A 24,272-nucleotide genomic window follows, 5' to 3' on the forward strand; every position below is an offset into this window, starting at 1 on the left:
ATATATATAGTATTCACAGCTTCAAAAATTCTTTGCCTTTCTACTTTGCTTATCCATATGTTTGCTTAAATGTTACAAGCATGTTAAATTTTCTCTTAATAGTTGAAGTTAACTGAGAACCCCTTGATTATTACACACCATTGTCAATTTTTTCTCCTTCCTATTATACCTCATAATATATTATCAATGGATCACTGTCCTGCTGGACTTCGCAGATGAAAATGTTCTATCCCTTTTGCTTATAGCTACCTCCAGAGTGCGTAGCACAAGCTTGATATATAGAGCACCAGACAACTTCTTCTTCATGACCCCAAATAGTGAATGCCCCAGTGTTCTAATTCCTTTTCTGATTAGCTCTCCAGAGTTAACTGATAAGTGTTTCACTGCCATTTATTTTTTAGTTTTAAGAGGGAGATTTTGATTGGCTGCAAACCCTAAGAATAGTCAAATGCAATCAATCTGGAATTTGTAGTCACTCATAACCAAGACAGAACACATAAATATTTTTCACTTGAACTTTAGTACATAGGAGGTATTACTGCCAAAAATAATTGTAACACATCCCCATAGTTTCTACAGAATTATTTTATCAGCAAATGAAGATTCTTTTTTGCTGTTTAAAGCAATGAAATTCAGGCTATCAAGGTAGTGGCAGGAATAAAAAGTATTGCATCCGACAGTGAACACCACACACTTGACATTTATAATCCCTGATCGGGCCAGGAATTGGTGGGCACTACTGTACTTCAATCTCAAGTCCAGGGAAAATTAATGTGCATTTCGAATTCACTTCTGACAAACCTCACGAGTACTTGTTGAACAGTTACTTTGGTTCGTGGTCTTGTTTCTTCTGTGCAATATTCTTTGGTATATAACGTCTACATTTTTAATCTGGATGGCTTCATGGCTTTTGGGGAAGTTTTGTATGTTTGGAAGTAGGTGGCTTACACCATCCTTTCCTCAGGTGTGGAACTTCAGTGATGGGGCACCACATCGAGGAAAGGGCCAGCCAGTGTGGTACAGTGACCACAAGGAATCTTCAGATGTCTTTGCCCGTGTCTGTTTACTTTCACCTATAAGCTCGGCCAAGGTTAGTTTTGCAAACTCTTCAGGAAATTATTGTTCTGTTATTATTTTTTTATAGATAATATGTTTATTATCAAACTATGCTTTGGCTACTGTTTACCTTTGTTTTGGCTCCTCTCCTTTAAAAACTACTCTTTTTTTAGATCTGAAGAAATCAAGTCAATCTTTCAAATCAGTTTTCAAATATGACAAAATAACCTTGCTCTTTATAGCTTTAATTTTAGGGATGACGTACTTTTTTTTTTAACCTAGCTAAATCTCAGTTTTTTTTTTTTTTTGGTCGTGGTTAGAGTTACTATGCTCAAATGAATCTTGCCTTCAGATTCCATTACAAAGCAACAGTTTTTTAGGTTCCCCATAAAGATTTTAAAAGGTTAACATCATGATAGTCATATGTCGTCTTTCTACCTGAAACATGAACTCATGTGAGTGAGGGCCTTTGCCACAGCTCTGTTGTTGGAGGAACAACTGAGCGGCTCTCTGGGTTTAACTCAGTCTCTGAAATCAGCCGCAACCACGGGGCATGTGCAGTGGCCTGGAAACCAAGGGTAACAGAGAGGAGCTCCCTGTGACCTGTGTGGAGAGGAGGGGCCAGGTGCCACTTAACCGTAGTCGGTGAACGGACTACCTTCTAACTCTATGTGCTTTCCTGTGTGTGCTTCTTAGATCTGTGTTCTCACAGGGTTATTGCAGCTTAGTGCAATCTGACACTATCACGAAACATTTCCTGCTTAATTTCCTATTCCCTGAGTGAGGACTTGTTCATACTGAACCGTGGGTATCAGGAAAAGGGGACTCGTGATAAATCATGAGTTTCCACAGACATGTGACATTCTTTCACTGGGGCATTTCTGGAGATTGTTTTTGGCCTGAATTTTATGAATATATACCAGTTTATGTATGACATAAGAATTTTAGGAGCTATTAGTAATGTTATTAATCTCTACTACTTACTCTCGTAGCGAGAAATACAATTTTCTGTCTTTTTAAAAACTTAATGACAAACATCTTGCAAATTAGATTTTCATATATTTCATCTTTTTCGTATGCTCAATTTAATCTTTCAGAGGCACACATTGTAGAAGACATCTGGTATTGAGCTTATGCAGCTGGGTTTCATTTGTAAAGGTTTTGAGCAAATTTTGGTGCTTGCCAACAACAATAGAGCAGTTGGCCAATGTGTTTTCTTTGTGGCAGCTCTGTGCAGTGTGGCAGAAAAGACCTGAGTTCAGGTTTGGATATTTTTCCTCCTCTTTCTGGCCAGACTGGTGAAAATGGAGGGCTGTATCTGATGTTCAGGGCACACTGGCTGTGGGCTCACTGCACTGACTGTTGAGTAGAATGAGCTGAAGGGTGGGCAGTGTGCATCTGCAGTGGGAAAGCTGATAATCAGAGCCTCCATTCTCATGGTAGGGTGCTATGTATTTCCTACCTCAGCATCACTCTGGGCCCGTGTAAAGATACAGGTCCCTGTACCTCATCCTGAATGACAGCCAAATATTTGAGAGTTGAGTCCCACAGATTTCAGTTTAATAAACAGCCTGAGGGATTTCATACCCATCAGGCTCAAGTTAGGAAATTGCCATTCATTCCTTACCTATAGACAGAATTTCAAGTCTCCCCCTACGTTTTTACCAAGAAACTATTTTATTAATATATATTTGAGGGAAATTGCAGAGCCTGTTTAACAAATAATTTAGTTGCATAGCTAGTTTAGACATGCTTTCATAAAATAGTACATTAGCTTGACCTGTTGTTTAATAGAACAATAGTCCTAGTACTATTAAAATATTGTTCCCAGTGGCAGTGAAGGACAAGGAAGTCTTAATTTACTTAGATTAATCCAAGTATGATCCGAAGGGTTTCTGGGAGAGTGAAATGAAATGAAAATCCCCAATTTTCTGTCTCTTCTTTGGATATATTTAAGTAATTTCTGTCTCCAGATAGTCATTAAATACCTGTCAAGCTCCTGGAACTATTTTCAGAGTTCAGCTCTGTGGCCCTTCTCAGAAAACCCCTTATTGTTTGGGTGCTCCTGAGGCCCCATCTGCCACCCCCTGTTAGACGAGTTGCTCCCAGTGAAAGTAATTTATGTCTCCGTGGCTGTCTAGCAGTTGTGTGGACTGTTCTGGAAAGAAATGAAGTCGTAACTCTCTTTTCTGCTCCGGCTGGAAAAGTTCTCTGCCAGAATTCTTACTACCTTAGTTTAGTATTGTTTTGGTCATTCTGACTTCAGAATTAAGTTTTCCAGAGAAACACTTTGGGTTCCAGGGCAATATGGAAACATACGCAGGGGATGTGTATTGATGTGAGGTTTGTCTCTTTGGAAGAAATTAAGAGGTAGTAACTGACTTGTTAAATTATCAGTAACTAGAAATGTACTTAAATTTTTTTTTAATCTTTCTTTGAAAATTAGCTCTTAAAATAGTGATTTTAGAGAGCTTCTCTGTCCTGTCAGGGACGGTATCAAAACTAAACATTGTTATACATGCACATGTGTACACACGATTTCATGTACATAGGCAACACCAGAGTATATAAAATTAAAAGAGGGTAAGAGAGGGGGCAGTCTGAATGCCTGGGATTGTCTCGTTCCAGGATCTATGTCATGCATGGGCTACATCTGCAGCTTTTTAAAAGTTTCTGGATGAACCTCAGCAATGCAGCTGTCTCTAATGTACTGTGAACCTTGAAAAGGAATTTTCTTTCAAGTAGGAGCGGAAGCAGTTTTGTGTGGGGGATGATTGAGCTGAAGATTTCCTTCAACAGAAAATAAAGTGCCATTCTGAGCATGAATGTCTACACAATCTAAGACAAACCTAATGGGAATATATGTTAAAGGGACTTGCATTCACATTTGAAAAAGCCTTGGTCAAATTTAACTATCCACTCCTTTTTCTCTCATGTTTGCATGTGAGGGCAGTGAGACACAGAGCTGCTAGGCGCTTGTCTAAAGTCTTAGTACTGCAGACAGAACACCACATTGGATCCCAGAGTTTTCATTTTAGTTCTTCAAGAATTACCTGCCTGGTTTTAGGATTTCTATTTAGGCTAAATGTTCAGAAAGCAAAAACAGGTCTTTGCTGTATGAGCACTGTATTTAAGAAGCGGATTATAAACACACATACCACCACCTCCATCGCCACACCCCTCATGGTGAAGAATGAATTTCAGTGCACAAACCAAACTTAGTGCTGATGACCTCTGATCGTTCTCTTTATTCTGATGCAATCTAGCTTGTAAGAAGTACTCTCTATCCAGTCATATTTAAATCATCATAATTTGATACTGCCAGGGATACAAATTATGTATAGCTTGTTCTGAGCCATAATACCTGAAGTGTATCTCAGATGAGAAGCCAGTAAAGTTGAGAAACACATATGAATCTTAGGAAAAAATTTTGCATCCCATATTAAACAATGGAAAATCTTTTTCTTCATAAAATACTCCTCTAAAGAGTTTATTTGTGAAATATTCTAAAAAATTCCTTTAATAGAAGATATCCTTTATAGTAGGTTTCCTTTAACAGAAGATTTCCTTTAGTGGAAGGGAAAATTTCCTTTAACAGGAAAGATATCCCCTGCTTTTGGGTAGGCAGTCGATACAGTGAAAACGGCTATACTTCCAAGACTGTTTTACAGATCTAATATAATCCCAGTCAAAATATCAATAGAATTCCTCAGAGAGCTGGAGAAAACAATCGTAAATTCACATAGAGACCTAAGATAGAAAAAGTGATTCTGGGCAACAAGGGGAAGGTAGGGGGCATCATAATCCCTGATTTCAGGTCATACCACAAAGCCACAGTGGAACAGAAAAACAGATGTGCAAACCATTCCAAGCACACTCGGGTACCTATTATTTGACAAAGGGGTGAAACACCTTCTCTGGAAGAAAGACGGCCTTTCTAATAATGGTGCTGGGAAAACTGCCTTTCCACATGCCGGAGATTAAACCTAGACCTGTGCCTCTCACCATGCACTAAAAATCAAAATGGATCAAAGATCTAAATATTAAAGAGACATTTAATCTGTCAGAAGATAGAAAAGGTAAAACTCTTAAAGACATAGGCAAAGACTCTATGAACAAAACCCTGATTGCACAGGAAATACTGCAAAGAAGCAACAGCTAGGATCTCATCTTATTAACAGGTTTTGGCCCAGCAAAAGAAACCACCGACAGAGTAAAGAGACACCCCACAGAAGGGGAAAATATTTTTCCTAGCTACTCCTCAGACAAAGGACTAATATCTGGGATATATAAAGAACTCACAAAATTAGACTCCCCAAATTTAAAGACCCAGTCCCAAAATGAGCATCGAAATTAACAGATATTTCTCAGACAAAGGCGTACAAACAGCTAATATATGAAAAAAATTTCACCATAACTGATCATTTGAGAAATGCAAATTAAAACAGCACTGAGATTCCATCTCACTCCAGAAAGAATGGCCATCATCAAGAAACCAACCAATAGCAAATGCTGTGTGGGGCTGTGTTGAAAAAGGAATCCTTTGCCAGGGATTTAGCTCAGTAGCTCTGCTGCCTGCCTCGCAAGCCCAGGGTCTCTAGTTTGATCCCTGGTACCAAAAAAGAAAAAGGAATCCTTTTCTACTGTTGGTGAGTGTAAATTGATAGAATTTACACACTGTGGAAATAAGTATGGAGAGTCCTAAAAAAAGAACAAAAACTAGAGGTACCATTTGTCCCAGCTATTCCCCTTTTAGATATCTTCCTAAAAGACTTAAAAGCATCATACCACAGTAATAGATACACACCCATGTTTATAACAGCACAGTTTGTAAGAGGTAAGCCTTAGAAACAGCCTATACCCTATATGCCTATCAACAGATGAATGGATGGGGAAATGTGGTGTTTATGGATAGAGAAAATGTGGAGGACTCTTCTGTCATAAAACAGGATAGACTTGAGAGCTTTTTAGGTAAATGAATGCATCCTGAGGCCTTCATTTTAAGTGAAATAAATGAGACACACAAGTTTAAGTATCACACTGTTTCCCTAGAGTGAGAAAGCCGAAAGATACATGAGGAACAAATGGGGGGATGGATATTGGGAGGTAGTAAGAACATAATCGAATGGGAAGGGAAACAAGGGAAGGAAAGGAAGGCAAAGGAGATTTTAAAAAGCATAGAAAATGGACACAAAGCTTTTGTAAATGGGGAGTGAAAGAATGGGAGAGTGAGGTGGGAAAAAGAAGAGAATTAAGATACACTGTGCACAGGTACCAATTCCCCAAGATGAGTGTGATCATTATGGATGACAACAGGTTCTAATAGAAAATATTCTGAGTAGATCTGACTGCAAAGCAGAAATGCGATCTGCAGTTTTACACCTTGAGAGAGTGGTATTACTACTGCAGATTTATTTCCTAATGCTAAAAATTCATGGTTGTTTTTTTCCTTTCCATTATAGGGTATCAATTATCTTGGGGTCCCCTAGATTTACACATTGAGTTTTATGGCATTGAGCACTTCCCATGGAATGTTTTAGAGTAACTGAAAAACTGTCTTTAGAAGATAAAATTGCTGGAGCACTTGTCCTAATTTTTTTACGTTTTCATTGTTGATTTCTTCAGGAACTGCAAGTCCAGGCTTTAGTTTTGCAAGCTGAATGAAAATTCTTGGTCTTATGTTCAATGGCTTTGTTTAGATTTGTGTATCTTCCACTTAAGGTTTTTTGAAGATCTGTTGAGAAAACAGTATTTTTTGTTTATATTTTAAAAGATTCAGGGGCAAATTATCCCTTGAAGCTTCTATAATGTTTTCTTTTTGATTTCTCATTAATCATTACGTTATTATTTATAAAATAATTGAAAGGGTCGAGAGGTAAAAGCAAAGCAGCATCCGTATGTTTGCATTAAGTATTAATGACCTAATAGAAAATAACTGAACATTTCATTTGCAGTTTTATGATTCACAAATCCAGGGATACAATGCTAATATTTGTTATTGTTTAATATGAGAATTCTTGCACTTAAAAATTTTAATAAGCATAGTAAGGTAAGGATATTTGCCCTTTCACATATAATAACTTACTATGATTTTGCAGTTTTACATCTGTACGAATTAATATAATGTGGTTTTGGCTGAGGATAGGCTATTGATGTAGGTGCTTTATTATTTTCATTGAATAAATGAAGACACAGAAGTTAAATAATACGTTCAAGTTTACAAAATCAATATACAGTATTGTCGAGATTAAAATCACAGCAGCCTAGGTGCTGTGTCCATTCTGATAGCTGTACTGTACATCTCTTAGAGGAGAACATTTATATGAAAGTCCAAAAAGGATGCAAAACTCCATAAAACAGTTTAACATTTGATCACAGTAAATTTAATAGTTCAACAAAACAAACTCCAAACAAGCAAAAAAAACAAAGTATATATACACTTGGAAAGCATATTACATGACGTAAAATTGAGAAATACTTATTGTATGTAAAGAACGCCTTCAGAAAGGATAAACTTTCTTAAACAGAAGACAAAAACTTGCCATTCACAGAGGAGAAAGACATAGATGTGAGAAAGAAGCCACACAAGTGACAAGTTAAATAATAACAGTTTGATTACTGAAGCTCTGAATGAATACGGAGAAGTGAGAAACTTTAACTGCTATTCGTTGGAATATAAATGAAAGCATTTTGAAGAGAGATGTATCACTTATATGTATAAAATTATATATTTATAGATAAATGATTGTTTAGGTGTGTGGGAAGCACAAGCAATAATAGAAAATTAATGTAGGATTAATCTGTTAAGAAATAACTTTTGTGCATCAGGGTGCATCAACAAGAAAGTGAAAAGATAACTCAGAATCCAAGAAAATATTTGCAAATTATGTATGTGATAATGGGCTTGAATTCATACTCTATAAAGACTTTTACAAATTGACAATGAAAAATAACCCAGTTTAAAATTGGGCAAGAATCTGAACAGAAGTTTCTCCAGGGAATATGTATAAATGACCAATAATTGAAGAGATACTCAACATTGTTATACATTGGACATTCAGAGGAGAGGGGAAGGGGATATGAAAAGAATTTGGACGTCTTTTGTGCAGGTTCCTGCTCCCCATGAGGAAGGCAACCATTACATACTGCAACACATACGAATAAAAAAATAAACAGAATGAGATACTTCGGACCCATCAGAATGGTTATAATCAACAAGACAGATAATGACACGTATTGGTGAGGTTGTGGAGAAATTGAAGCCTTCATCTACTCCTTTAGGGAGTGTAAAATCTACAGCCACTTTGGAAGGCAACTGGTAATTCTTCAAAATATTAAATATGAAGTTACCATGTGGCTCAGTCACTTAACTCTTATGTGTATACTCAAGAAACTAAGAATGTAAGTCTACGCAAAAACTTTCATGTAAATATTCATAGAAGCACACATAATAGCCCTAAAGAAATTCCCCAAATGTCCATCAACTGGGTTGGTGAATAAACAAAATGTTTTATAGCTACATAATTGAACATTTAAAATAAAGTTCCAGTAATTGCTACAATGTGGATGAACCTTGGGACGTTAGGCTCAGTGGAAGGAGTAGGATCCCAAGGCTGGTGTGTGTCACATCGGTGTGGAAAGTACGGTCAGTCAGTGGGGCCGGGGCTGCTGGTGCAGGCAGTGACTGCTTGGGGGAGGTTGAAAGTGTTTCTCATATTAGATGTGCGGAACCACACAGCTCTGCTTGTATCTTTAAAAGGATGCACCCGTGGAATGTAGGAGTTTGATGGTATGTGACTTATATCCCGATAAAGACCTGTAAAGTACTCATCAGAATGAAAAGTAGTAAATTCAACTTGGGGAATAAGGGAGGAGAGGACCTAGTACTCATTTGAATTCTTTCTATAATATTTCACCCCTTGGAAATAAGAAATCTAAGAGTACATCCACATGATTTGTGAGAATTCAGGATCCTCTATCCTTTTTTGTATATTTGTAGAATTTTGTGTTAGAATTCATAACCTGGAATGAAATCAGGTGCTGTATACTCCCACCCCCTGTCAGCTAGAAAACAATGGTTTTTCTTTTTCTCTAGTTATTGAGACTTAGTTCTAGAAAGTATTTTCTACAAATAAGACAGTGAGTTAAGGTTCTTACATTGACTGTAATTTGTTTTTTATGGTACCAGTTATAATGATATTTTACCTCTAAAGTGGGAATTCTGGTAGAGCAGCTCTGTCATTTTATTGGTGGCTTATGAGAGGAATTCTTTGTGATTGGCAGTTACCGTAAGTCCTGGTTCAAATCAGATCATCTCCTTTGCTCAACAACTCACCCGTGTGGCCCACCCGCAGGCCTGCTCACTCGCTCAGTTAAGAGGAAATGATAGCTTCTCTGGACAGCTGCCTGCTGTTCCTCATTCTGAGTCTGGCCCCGTGGGAATCTGCTGATGTGTCTAGGAACCTTTACCGTGAACTTTGCCCTCACAGTTTGGAAGATTCCCCTGGAGACAGAGGCCGGAATCGGACGTGCTCTTTGCTTTTCTTAATCATGAGGTAGTACAGATGCTTTTTCTGTCATGAGGAAAGAAAGCCCACACTGAGAAACCTTTATACAGCAGAGCTCATAGTCGTAACATAACCATGTTTTCCTGGAATGTTGTTTCGTCCTTTTCCCACCCCAGTTTCTGGGCATCCATGGAGAGGTTAAATGGCTTTGGGATCTTTGAATGTGTCTATCAGAGGTTATTACCAAGAATTAGCCAGGCGCCTGGCATTCTGGGAGGCTGAGGCAGGAGAATCACAAGTTTGAACACAATCTATGCAGTTTAGTGACTTTGTAAGAACCTGTCTCAAAAACTAAGATGAAGGGTTGGGGATAAATTCAGGCCCTGTGTGTAATCCCCAGTGGAAAGGAACGGAGGGAGGGAGAAAGGATGAAAGCTAATTCAGGGTGGGTGGCACTGTAGTTTTGGTAGTATTCAGATATAATTGCCCTATCAAGTTAACTTTCTAAACTAAATAGGTTAACTAATATTTCATACAACTGCAAAGCCTATGAACGTAAGAATGATTAGACCCGCTGGAGTAAGTCCAAAGCAGTAAGAAAGTGTGTATGGGAGTATGGAAGTAGATGAACATAAGTTAGGCCGTAATTTGACCTGACCTTTTCAAATTGGGGTCTCTGCCTGAGCATTGCACAGGATTATGTAGGAAAAACAAATTTTTTCCTCCCAGCACTGAATCAAAAGCCCAAAGGGGTGAATCTGGTAATCTGGGTCTTCACAAGCCTTCTGGGAGATTCAGATCATTGTACACTAAAGCTTGAAGACCACTGTACTATCCCACAGGCAGTGGAAATTCAGGGAACATTTATGAGCAATTACAGTATGATTAATGGCCTGATTAAAGAAGTGTTTTAGATAGTAGACTCTTCTGCCTTGTTTTTCTAATGGAGGAATTTTAATTTTAGTGTAAAAATGCCACAGTATCTAGCACTCTGATTTAACCCATACATTTCTGATGGATATATTGATTTGTAATTTCTTTTAATTAAGAATTGTTTAAAATTTAATGGAACTTCGGAAGTTTTGAATTTATGTGGGTTTTAGTTGTAAAATGTTGGTATTTAAGCATTTATTATGCAGTATATATAACCTAAGTGTGCTTTCAAATCCTGAAGATAGCAGAATGATTTCAGAATTTGGCTAAGGGCATTCCTTAGGTCATTTTACTGTGTAAATTTGGCCTCGATATGTCTTTCATTTTAAGTGTTTGCATTTTCCCCCAGTTTTGTTGTGCATCAGTGACACGTGATGTGTTGGCATCTGTTGGAATAATGTGTTTATTCCAGATGAGAAGGACTGGACTCGGGAAAGCCTAGTTGACCAAGGAGTGTTGTCCAGCAGGAGACTGTATTAGAGAACCTAAAGATGACATGCTCAGATTTTTTTCCACCTGGATGCCAGTGGGATAAAGCAAAGTCACTATGAGAAACCTCCTGGTTTCTCTGTCATGAATGAACAGCATTAGCTAAATGTGTCATTTTAGTCCTGTAGCTAATAATATGTCAAAATACATTATATGTGTATACATATATGTTTGCTTATTTACTTACTCATGAGATGGGGTCTCACTGCATTGCCCAGGATGATCTTGAATGATTAGGATGAGATGATCCTCTTCCCTCAGCTTTCTGAGTAGCTGGGACTTAAGGCATGTACTACTGCAGCCCACTGGAAAAGATCTTTCCCTCTAACACTTAGATGGGGATAATTATACAAAATCTGATTATGTTATGCCTGTCCTTAACAGTCATTTTGATAATAACTACAAATAACTTTATTTTACTTCCTGGTGGCCTTGTTTTTATCTTTCATTGCAACATGGGAATTCAGACACAGTAGAATAGACATTATTAGTTGTAACCTGCCTAATCCTGTAAACCAGTGGTGGCGAACCTTTGCATGTGCACCACAGAGGGCTGTTTGTTGTTGCCATGGAAAGCTCTTACAGGTTTGCCATCACTGCTGTAGATTTGCTAAAGGATATTACACTTAGATATGCTCCCAGACTTCATTGTTTGGGAAAAGACAGTGGCCTTTTCTGATGGGAATGAGAAGACATGCATTTTAATATATTTTTATTAGTACTTTTTAGGTATACAGTATAGTTACATTCATCATTGGGATCTTGTACCTTTACATGACAGGTCTTGGTTCTCATTTTTTTCCCCATTCCCCTGCCTTCCCTTCCCACCCTCCCCTGTACAAGACTTTGTTTCTATTTTTTCCTTTTCTGTTATTTTTTCTTTTCCCTTCTTCCCTTTCTCCTACTCCTCCTATTTCCCCCAACACCTTCAGACCTTTTCTTCCTATTACACAATATTAATTATACATTTTGATCCTTATTTGCACTTTTAGTTTATCACACCAGAGAAACTATGCAGTATTTACACGTGTGTCCGATTAAAGACTTGAATTTTAATTTATTCCTTTCTACTAAGTACTTATGTAACTTTGGACATCACCATTTAAATCTCAGAAAAGTTGTTTTGGATCAGTGTTACTGCATTTCTAAAATAAATATATAATGACTTGGGAAAACCATTTTTTGCTTCACTTTCACACTTAGGTACATGCACTTGTCTCAAGAGAAATATTCCTACATGGAGATCACATTCTGGAGGGGTGGTAAATATAAATATAAAGACTACTTTGAGAAGAGATAGGTATGTATCTGATTTACAAGGATGGCTCAATCCCACGGAGAAGTGAAGACTAACGAAGAGTTACTTGGGCAAAGAAAAGAATTAAACACCTTACAGACAGGCCAACAGGAGCCTGAGCCCAGAGAGAAGCAGAGCTTAGCACTGCAGAAAATTGCATGCTGTGTAGCTGCAGAGTTGGAGGAGAACTAAGAGTAGCTAATGTGAGCTGGCAAGCCGGGAACAGATGATAAAAGTGGGTGAGTATGTGATAAATGATAATGGAGAGTGTTTGAGTTTTTAAAAATTTACTACGATAAAATGCACTGCTACTTATCTCCCTTAAAATATCTCCCTCACATCAAAAACACTTCATCTCCTTACTCTCAGCTCTTCTGAGGCGGCCCTGGAAGTCCTCTTTCACGAGTGTCTTTGCTGCCTCTGTCCCTGAGTGGGTTCAGATGATGTGGAACAGGTAAAAGAGGCATGGCGGTGCCGTGTCCGGTGAGGACAGTGGGCAAGCACACGCTGTGTCGTGATGATTTTGTTTCGACAGAGATTGTCGAGAATGAGAACACATCCAATTGTCAAATTGATGGGATGATCGTGAGATAGCGTGAATGTTTACATTTTTAAAAGCATTGCGCATTCCTTCTATCTCCCTTAAAATGCTTCTCACTTGGAACACACCACCTCATTCATGGAAATGTTGTTTTAAATTTATTTTTCAAAATTTAAATATTCACAGTATTGTTTGATCCCTGCTTGTATGTGGAAGCATAAATCCCTGTTCTGCTCTTAACAAAGAAAGGCCCTAACTATATCACCCCACTGTCTTCCTTTCTCAGCTAATGGCTGATTCCACCCTTGCAGTGATTAAGACAAAGCGCTGGCATTCTTTCAGCTTTTGCTCATCCCTCACATAATACACATGGCATGAGACACCTACTTCAGTGCCACCTTTATTGTGTACTTGTGTGTTCCACTCCGGAGTCCTCCTCAACCTCTTCACAACTTCAGGGGGCAGGAAACAGTCCCCTAACGGCATTGAGCAGCTTTTCCAGGCTGGATTTGGACAGTATCTTCCTTCTTGGCTCGGCTCTGTGCTGTCTTTGCTGCATTGTTGGGTCACCTGCAGGAACCATTGTGTAGACGGTTCAGTCTTGCACGGCCTGGAAGGCGGGCAGGAGGTCTGCCTGGTTACTGGGCCTGGTCAGCAGTGGATCAGAGCTGACAGATATTTGCTTCTTTTTCCTCTGTGCTTTGGATATACTTAGACTTGCTTTAAAATACCTCTAGTAAGAATTAACTAGATTACACCTTTGGTTACCAGTATTTACTTATCAATTTCTCATCCCCAAGTCATGTGTTCCAAATGAACTGCTTCTGTGAAAGTAGCTGTCTTTGGCTCCACATTTTTAGGAAACCAAGGTTATAACAATGCCCTCAAAATATATCTCAAATGTGACTACTTCTCATGACCGCCACATTGCCACGCTGCAGTCAGTGCTTACTGTAGTGATTGCAGTCACCTCCTCACTGAATCTTTGCTTTTTGTTTTTGCTATCTGTATTCCCATCACAGGACCCAGAGTGAAAGTTTTCAACAAAGCTCCAATGTGATCTCTCCTCCAGGTCTCTCTGATCTTGCCTTCTACTGTGGTTCTTCTTGCCGAGCAGACTTGTGCCTGCCACTTCTTGGGAGCACCAGGGGCATTTCTACCCCAGGGCTCTTGCTTGAGATTCCTTCTATCGTACTCTTCCACTTTGTCCCATAGCTCATTCTCCTGTACATCTCTCCCTTCGCAGGGATCCCTCTTTCCGGGAGGAAATTCTAATCATCGTCTTAAGCTTCAGTCACTTGCAATAATAAGTCTTACTCTCCGTCCGCATTCTGTTTTCCTCCATCGCGGTTAGCAGATTTATATGTATCGCGGAGGCATTGTGTTTGCGGTCCTCTGTCCGCTGACTGAGCGCTGTGACCACATGCGATTGTGTCTGTTTCTTTGCACCGCCGTGTCCTTGGGTCTAGAACAGAGCTGGGTGTCTGAAAAGTGCCCAGTAAACACTTTTACTAAATAAATGAAGGCAAAATTTAGGGAATGTAATTCTGGCGTGGAAAGGGCAGTCTGGGTGCTGGGTAGAGAGTGGTTCCCTGAGGCGGCCTAGTGACCTTTCAGAACCAACAAGCGAGATCACATTTTACTCTGTGTTCTTGTTCCTGCATAAGCATTCTTAACTCTTATCTCTGTTTATTTCCTGCACTGTTTAAAAAAAGTAGAGAAAAATTTGGGAAAAAAGAAAGAACATTACTGAATTTGTTTTTGTTGGTACATTTTGAAAGTATGGAGAAGGCATTTATCTGAAGATGAGGTGTCTGAGCACTGTCAGAGTGCGGGGAGCTTACCTTTGTCTTGTCCTGGCTGGCTGCAAACTGTCCTGCTTTCACAGCCATCTTCTTTTAATGGAAACAGTGAAGTACTTTTCTTTCTCCAGTCCCCGGAAATGAGTGAGTACTTTAGTGTAACATTCACAATACATGGAATAAAAAACTTCTACATATTTTCAAGAGTATTTGGGGGCATATATGTCTCTGCTTAGTCATATCAAATTTTTAATAGTTGTGATCTTCATAAATACATCTTTCATGTATTTTTGAGGCTTAGGTATTTGCCAATAGGTTTCAAAAGCTCTGGTGATTTTTATTACCATATTTAGCAGAAAAGAGCCAAGTGTTCTGAACTAGTTTTCAATCTAGAAATTTATTAAAGAATTTTATTTCTCAGGGGGGCCGTAACTGATTGAATGATGGTTTTATAAAAAACCCTGGACCAGTGGGGAGTAAAGGAGGGGAAATACTGCTCAAGAGAATTGAAGGAAAACAGAATCACTGATCAGTGAGCATCTCCTCATTGGTGAGTAGATTTAAGCTGTGGGTGAAGTCTTTGACTTGTTCCTTAAATTTAACCCTTTCATTTAATTCCATGACATTGCACAGTATGCCCTCGTGTTAATGGTCTTCTACTCTTACTTTACACCCAAATGTGCTTGGAAGCATTTGAGCTGTAAAGCCTGAGTGGCTACCAATAGAGCACAGTTTCTAAATATGTGTATGGACCCTGAGCTGTATTCCTGGCTGTGAAATTTCAATTGTTGCTCTTTTTTTCCAATTCCTGTTGTAGTGCACAATTAATTAAATGGACTTAAATATTTGTTTAAAAGAAACCTGGTTATTTAACAGACTTTGTAAACATAGAATACCTGTATAAATTAATTAAATGGACTTAAATATTTGTTTAAAAGAAACCTGGTTATTTAACAGACTTTGTAAACATAGAATACCTGTATAGGTTTCTCCAGAGAAGCAATAACTCTGTCAGGATTCTCTAGAGACATTGTCAGTGATGTGTGTGTGTGTGTGTGTGTGTGTGTGTGTGTGAGTGTGCATGCGTGTGTGCACAGAGGTTTGTTATAATGAATTGGCTCACATGATTGTGTAAGTTAGCAAATCCCATGATCCCAGGGTGGCCAACTGGAGAGCAGAATGTGCGATAGTGTTTCTAGTCCCAAAGGTTTAAAACCGGGAAGAGCGGAGGTTTCGATTTGATTTGGAAGGCAAAAAGAAAAATTCACGTCCAAGCTGGCAGCCCAGCAGGCAGGCGTCTCTCTTACTCAGAGCAGGGCCAGTCTCTGCCTTTTCGTTCCTTTGAGCCTAGAGCTAATCACATGATGGCTCCCTGCGTTGCTGGGTCCACCATTTACAGGTTAATCTCAACCAGTTAGGCCATCATGGAAACACCCAGCATAATGTCTCATTCTCGCTTATCTTTGTTTAATCTGCCCCAGACAGTGACAGATTTTGTTATTAGGTTATTTCTATGAAAATTACTGCTTTTAAAAACTAATAACTTAAAACTCTCACGCATACACACAAAAACAAATGTTTCCCATAGCAGTTTTTCCTTCCAGAGGTTTAGGATATGCTGCTGATATGAAACAGACTTTTACAGTTAGTTGGGACCAACAGTTCTGAAACTGTTTTCACTGCTGATTAAGATTTACAAACAACTTACAGCAAAGGTACCAGCAGCATGAGCCTTGCGACCCTCTGGCATAGGGTGCAGTCACACTGGCCTGGAGAGCTCAGGCTGATCACCTGAGTGGGGAAGTCACTGCTTCCATTGCTGTTTTGCTAAAACCAGCAGTGTTGCCAGGATGAAAACAGGACAGATACGTCCTTGACTTTGAAGCTAACACTGTCCCCAGAAGAGGTTCCTTCTTAGTGTCATGCTGTGCTTCAGCAGACTTTTTTCTTCAGCTGTGGCCCTGAGTAGAGAGCACAGGTGACCACCCCCTGGATTTGAGAAGACCAGTTTGCCTTCAGCCCTCAGGGACCTTCCTGATCCCAGCAGGTTTGTAGATACCAGGGTGGGGCAGGAATAAGGGTTTGTCAGTTGGATGGATTGTAGAGGATGCCGTACAGAGCTTTGGGTGTGGTGGGGCCGCGCTGCTGCCCATATTTCTCTGTGTCTTCCATGCCCAGAATGAAGTCATAACAGCCTTTGACTCCATCATTCTGTGATTATTCCAAGCAGTAATTGGCACACACGCTGTGGTGTAGGGGTGACAGCCACTTGTCTTCATATACGTGCTGCCTTGCTTAATGATTTCTTCAGATCTCTTTCCACATGGGGAGGCTCAGTGGAATCCCTTTTGTTAAGACCGACAGTTAGTTGTGTCATACCCAGACTATAGCCCACAAAGGCATGATCACGAGACCTGGCTGTTCTTGAAGATGCAGTTTCACAGTTGTGAATGCCAGCAGCAACAATGAGAACAGGACAGTTGGTCTGGGATGTGGCTAGAAACATGTTTTTAATAAAGTCTCTGTGTCCTGGGCCACCAGGGATAGTTACATAATACTTGCTGGTCTCAGATTCACACAGTGACCTGCTCATGCACACGTCTCAGTTTAGCCAAGACCCAGGAATATTTGAAGGGGCCCTTTCCTACCTTAGCAGTCTCCTTTTGATGTTTTTCTGACTCTTGTTGATCTCATCATGCCTGTATTTGTAGATTAGATAGCTGTGAACCAGCCTGAATCTCCCAAATGTCCAATGATGATGTTGATATGAGTCTTTCCTTCCCAATTTTAGCTTCGATTAGGCAGCATCATACCTTTGTCTGGCAGCAGACCATTGAAAAAAGCAATAATGTTTGAGCAATATTCTGGTCCCAGTCAAGCTGATGTATAATATTAGCTATCAAAATAAATCCTTTTGCATCTATTTAAATTTATTGAGTCAGTAAGCACTTTAAATATTATCCCTGTGAATTCAGCAATGGGGTAGATGTTTTAGGTATTGTAAAGAACTAGAAAGACAGATGTTGGATTACTCTTAATAAAGATCGAAATGAATTTTTATGTAATAGGAAAAAACATTTTTTTTGTTATATCCTTTAAAAAGACATTTTTCATGTATAGAGGTACTTTGATTTGTGAAGCGGTTACATTCTCATAAACCCACTGTAAATGAAATATCTTACACTGAACAGTCATTTAATACACCTGAGCTGCCAAACATCAGAGCTTAGCCTCATCTGCCTTAAACCGGCTCAGTATCCTCACATTAGCCTAAAGTTGGGCAGAATCTTCTTAACAGAAAACCTATTTCATAATAAAATGTTGAAAAAGTCATATAATTTATTGAATACAGTACTGAAAGTGAAGGTTGCTTGGGTATGTTTTCACATTATTCAGAAGTAGAAAAATCTTAATTCCACATCATACATTGGGATAATCCATACGCTGAAGCTAAGTAATTGGGACTCAAATTGTTTCTTACTTGGGGTATTAAATCATTAAACAGAAAATAAGAAAGTTATATTTACCTTTTTTAAAAAAAAATCCTTTTTGTGTGTATAACAATGAACATTTGTCTGCTAAGTGGTAATATGTTTTGAACCAGTAATCATGTAGTCTGTGTATCAGTCTGTTTTATGTTGCTATAACATAATAACACAGACTGAGTAATTTGTAAAGACAAGGAATTTATTTCTTTCCATTTTGGAGACTGGAAATCTCTATATAAGATTCCAGTGTCTGGAGAGAACTTTCTTGTTCTGTCGTATTCTTAAGGTGGGAGCCCTTGTGGCCTAATCTCCTCCTCACGTATTTTCTAAATAATACTTTTAACAATGATGATTAAATTCAGTATGAGTTTTGGAGGCAGCATTGAAATCATAGTAGACTGTTTTGAAAATAATTGGCATTATTTCAGTGGATACTGAAAAAAGAATTTTAGCATTTTGTGAGGAGAATCACATTATTTTATGCTTGAATCATATTTGTGGCCAATTATTTTGGTTTTCTGAATCTAAGCACTGTAAAATACTTCAAACAAAGTTAGCAACTTTTTTTCCACTATAACTTCACCCTTTGTTATTATTTGATATTTTGTTGATAGCTGTTCTTTCTGGATTGAGATAGGTGAAATCTCAGTGTGGTTTTAATTTCCATCTCTAAGACCAGAAATGTTGAACTTTTTTTCATGTATTTATTGACCACTTATAGTTCTTCCAAGAAGTATCTATTCATTTCAGTTGCCCACCTTTTGATTGGATCTTTTATCTTGCGAAAGGGAAAGAGGTTTAATTTTTTGAGTTCTTTGTATATCCTAGATATGAGCCCTCAGTCTGACATGTAGCTGGCAAATTTTTTTTTCCATTGTGTAGGATGTCTCTTCACTCTGTTGGCTGTTTCCTTTGCTGTGCAGAAGCTTTTCAATTTGATATGTTTCCAGTTGTTGATCCTTGCTATTACTTCTTGTGCAATTGGAATTCTGTTTGGAAATCCTGCCTACACCTAGGGCTTCAAGAATTTTATCTATTTTATATTTCAGTAGACTGAGTGTCTCTATTTTAATATTTAAATCATTGATCCATTTTGAGTTAGTATTTGACTTGGTTGGCAGTTGCACATCCTAGACTGACCATGGGAGTTCTGAGAATCTTCTTCCTTTTAGCAGATGGCAAATCATTGAGGCTGCAGCTTTAACAGAAGTTTATCTGTGTGTTCTTCTTTGATTGCTATTTAGAGTTTATGTAAAAGGCAGTATTTTTAAGGAGGGGGGAGATGGAACAGGGCGAGGGAAGAGGGGGAGGGGGAGAGAGCGAGTGCTAGAATTGTACCTCAGAATGAGTTCAGGTCCAGCAGAACAGCAAAAGGCAGTGTTTTGGTTAATTCTTTCTTAGAAAACTCAATCCAGTGTGAAAAACTTTTTTGTGAAAAGGTTTTGTAGTATTTTCATAATAGCAAGATTTGCCTTTTTGATTTAGATAAAATAATTTCCTCCCAACGTCATAACCATTTTGCTGTTCATTGGTGCAGAGGTATATAAAGAGTTGGTGAAATGTTTTGGATAATTCAGACTGGATGAGTTATTAAAAAGAAAATATTACCATGAGAGGCTATACACTGCAAAACAGTGAATAAAGGCACGGGGAGAGTTTTTTTTTAGTGTACTAGTAAGATGAGGCATTGAAATAAACATCTAACAAAAATCACATGTTTACAATTACACTTCTTCATGCCTAATCCATTTTGGAGTCTTACTGCTTTCTTTGGGCTTTTAAAGAAAGGAAACAACTTTTAATGTCTAATGAATATTTATGAAGTCCTTTGACAATTAAGGGCTCATTAAAATTCACTTCAGACCAGAAATACAAACACTTTATAGACCAAAGGAGAAAGTAGTGGTTAGTAGAAACTCAACTCCCTTTCCTGTTTGTGAATTTTACGTCAGAAACACTGTGCAAATGGACTCTTTAAAATTATTCTGTTTTATTACTGCTAAGTTTAATTTTGCACTAATCATTGACTTGAATTTTTTTCCTCTGAAGGTAGCCAGAGAGCTTGCTTTTGTATGAATGATTAAGAGATCAAGCTTTGGGGTCAGGCTTTAAAAAGTTCATGAATTTTAACCCTTTCTAGATCTGTGACTTTGTGCAAGTTCTCAGTGTTTCAATTTCCGTATTGTAATCTGGAGAGGATGATGCTCTACAGCCCACAAACTTGTTGAAAGAAAAAAGCTGAGTCAGTATACGAACAGTGCTTAGAACAGTGCCTGGGAGTGCTGGCTTCTCCCTCTGGAGAAACCTTTTCTCTCAATTCACGTACTTTGGCCCTTGCTAGAGCCATTTGGAAAGGTCTTTTTGTTCCTTTTGTTGAGGTGGTACAAAGGAATAGTTAATGAGCTGACGGGTTATTTTTCTTCATTTCGGTGTTCCGGCTTTTCTTCCTAAGACCCACAGGCTTTCCATCATACCCCTTCTGGCTACCTTGATTGTAGCTCTTCTTGTGGTTCAGACATGTAACATAAAAAATAGGAATGTCAAAATATGTTATTCACTCTATACAATCACTTTGTAAAGAGTAGTCTTTTATAGAGGAGGAATTGCTGAAGTGATTGGGGTACTTTGAAGGGACAATAGTGGTACCATTTTTTGCTACTCCTCCATGAATCCAGTTGTGTGATAATAGAAATAAAGATCCCTGGACCTGAAACTCGATAGTGGCCTAGAAAAGTCCAATGCCTGCTCACTGTTGTTTTTAATATGAAATAGAAGTGTGTGTCAGGATGAACAAAGAGGTAACAAAACATCTATCCATATATTCTCTTTTCCTGAGGCTTAGCATTTTCAAAGGTAAGCCCTGGCTTGAAAACCAAACTTTTGTAGTTATTTTGATAACTGTGTTCCTCTGAAGAGTATATATCATTTATTTTTAAGGAGTTTGCTGTCTTTATATATGACGAGTCGTAAGATTGAATTTGTCTTTCTAAAGTGATGAGTAGCTGTTATTTAACCCAAACCTTATCTGTAAGATATGCCTCATAAATTTAATAATAGTTATAATTTCCCCTGTAATTTTTTACTATTTTTGCTACCTGCTCTGGTCAGAGTCTTTATACAGGTGTTGGATCTATTTCTCAGAAATAAAAATTTTCTCTCAGTAATTCTACTGGAAAATGATGGTGTGATTTTCAAGCAATTGATAAGGGTGTCTGCTTAATCTTCAGTCTTTTATATGCATCCTAGGAAACCTTTATTGCCATAGAGCATATGTGTGTGGTATCAGTAAGTTGAAGCCAGCGAAAGATGAAAATATAATGCCTTTATCCTTTGATGACTGCTGAATATTTCAAGTCATTATTGTTTTAAATTTGCATTTATAGTTCTTACCCATCTAGTCCTTATTTTGAGGCAGAAAAGCTTTAGAGAACATAGGTAGCTACCTCCACATTTTCTAAATAGGTAATCACATACATTAGGGCTTTTCTCTCCCTTCTCATTATAGTCCATACCTCTGCTTTTCCATCTGTTCACTACCACGGCCCTGTATCCGTTCCCTTTCCAGTTGTGTTACTGAGGGCAGAGGATCAGACTTGTTGACTAAGGCAGAGAGAGAAAGAAGAGACAGAGACCCAGTTGCTGAACTATGCATGTCCTGTACTATAAAACAAAGCTTCATTTTTGTGTGTGTGAGTGGTAAATGTTCAGGAAGCACTAAAGAGTTTATGAATAAGCTTTTTCTCTTCCCAATAGTTCTACCTTGATTTACACTGCTCACTTCATTGTATGTGCAGTAAAAATTCAGGAGGAACTAATGGTTTGCTTGGAGGGATGAACTTAATTTGTGCTGTGCAGGAATGAATTCCAACTTTCTTAGTATTATATTCTACAATGAGCTTATGCTGTAGTTAACTTGTCTTTTAGCACGTTGTGATAATGGGTATACTTGCGTTTGTGAAACCACTTTAAAAAGTTATTCAGTATGTACCTGACTTATGAATGAGTTTGATTCCGGGAGGATTGTTCAAATTCAGATTCATTTGTAAGCCAACAGAGTGTGTCTTATACAGTAAACCTGTGAAACTTCACAACTCAGATGTTCATAAGTTGGAGACTAACTGTAGTCTAGTTTGTTTTTAAACATGTATACCTTAAGCAGAAGATAAAAGTACATGTTTGATTCCACAGTGCACATGCTGAGGCTAGGATCAGGCCAGTAGATTGAGAAGTCATTTTTAGTAGATTTACACTTTCTCAGTAAGATCAAGAAGGCTGCAAGAGTTGTGTGGCTCACCAAAGCTTGGGGTTAACTAAAATAAGAACATAAACCAAGATGTCTGGGAAGATGGTGAAGTGGTAGTCAGCAATACATCAGCCTCTCCAAGATTTCAATCTACACACTGCAGAATAACTCGTTGCAGAGGAAAAGAAGGAGAGAGATGGATCGCTGGGATTCAGGAAGGCTCCGAAGGGAGAATTGGAGCCCTACAAAGAAACTGAGGAGTCAGACCACAACACAGAAGAAGAACGGAGTGATCTGCATTTTCTCCCTGGCTAGTGACTTGTAGTAGGAGAAAGGAAGGTGTAATCTAGAGGGACACAGTGAAAGTGGAAGCTCCCGAGGACCTCAGGGAGAGATGCACCAGCAGAACAGAGCCGCGGATGCTTTGCTCTTCAGCAGCGGAGAGTGTCTCCAGTCCAAGCATCTGCTGCATCCCCTGGAGGAAGTGCCTGCTTATATAGCAGTCTAGGTAGGGGCCAACTGAACCCGGCACTCAGAGCAGCCACAGGTTGGCTTCACACAGGGCTCTCACAGTGACTGTGTGAGAGACAACCACGGGAGACGTCCATGGTCAGGGAGCCGTGGACAGGCCAGCGAGAGACCCCCAGAGTGTTATAAGCTAACTTGGGCTGCACACCCAAGACCAGAGGTCAGATTCAGCCTGAATATGTGTGGATTTGAAAGAAACAAAGCAGCACATCATCTTAATCCTAATGCTGGCTGACTGGGATTATCCAGATCGGAAGAGGCAAAGGTCACTATGTACTTGTTAGAGGAAAAATCCAAGAGGAACAGATAACAATCGTAAGTATATAAGCACCAAATATGAGCACACCCAACTATATAAAACAAGCACCAGTGGATATGAAAAATCAGATAAACACTAATACAGTTTTATGGGGAACCTAAGTACCCCACTGTCGCAAATCAACAAATATCAGAGTTGAACCATGCCTTTGAACAAATGGACTTAGTAGATAATCTACAAAGTATTCTACCCCACAACAACAAGATACACATTCTTCTTAGCAGCACACAGGACTTTCTCCAAGATATACCACACGCTAGTTCATAGAACATGCTTAAGAATTGAAATTATCCCATCAGATCATAATACTTAGAAATAAGTGGAAAAATAAACCACAAATACTACTGGAAATTAAATAATGCCCTTCTGAACAACCAGTGGGTCACAGATGAAATTAAAGAAGAAAGTAGATATACAAACAATAATGCCCAGGAGCCAGGGATTTGGCTCAGTGGTTCTGCTGCCTGCTTTGCAAATGCAAAGTTCCAAGTTCAATCCCTGGTACAATCCCTGGTACCACCAAAAAAAAAAAAAAAAAAAAAAAAATCACCTAAACAGTAATGCTCATGTGACCTACCAGAACTTATGGGATGCAATGAAAGTAGTCCTATGAGGGAGATTTAACGCAGTGAATTCTTACATCAGAAAAACAAAGCAAGGTCAAATAAATAACTTAATGTAGACAAAATAAGATTGTAGAAAAAGAAGAGTAAGTTGAACCCAAAGCTATACAAGGGAGGAAATTATATAAAGATCAGAGCAGAAATTAATGCAGTTGAGACTAAGAAAACAATACAAAGAATCAATGTATTGAAGAGTTCTTTCTTTAAAAGATTAAAGTAGACAAATATCTAGCCAACTTTATCAAAAAGGAAAGACCCAAATCCATATAATTGGGAATGAAAAGGGTAAAAACACAGTGCATCCTGCAGAAATCCAGAAGCTCATCAGTACGTACATTTGAGAACCTGTACATAAGATGTAAAACTCAGAAGGTATGGACAGATTTCTAGATGCATATGGATTTCCAAAGCTGAATCAAGAAGTTTTAAAAGTTCTATTATTATTA

The 24,272-nt window shown here is 38.6% G+C and overlaps 1 protein-coding gene across 12 annotated transcripts in view; it reads left to right on the top strand.

Annotated features, from left to right (window-relative positions):
* Bmpr1b (bone morphogenetic protein receptor type 1B) overlaps nucleotides 1–24,272 on the top strand; it is a 393,795-nt gene that overhangs the window by 286,954 nt on the left and 82,569 nt on the right. Inside the window, exons 1-2 of one of the 12 annotated variants that reach the window (XM_010639611.3) lie at nucleotides 14,752–14,769; nucleotides 15,047–15,175. The exons of 10 other annotated variants lie outside the window; for them this stretch is intronic. The gene's annotated coding sequence lies outside the window, so the exon portion shown is untranslated. Of the gene's footprint in view, nucleotides 1–14,751; nucleotides 14,770–15,046; nucleotides 15,176–24,272 lie in introns of those variants that run through there. One more of the 12 variants, XM_019209837.2, reaches the window with a different exon arrangement.

This window comes from Fukomys damarensis, unplaced genomic scaffold, assembly GCF_012274545.1.
Source record: "Fukomys damarensis isolate Sample0158 unplaced genomic scaffold, DMR_v1.0_HiC HiC_scaffold_32, whole genome shotgun sequence".
NCBI lineage: Eukaryota > Metazoa > Chordata > Mammalia > Rodentia > Bathyergidae > Fukomys > Fukomys damarensis.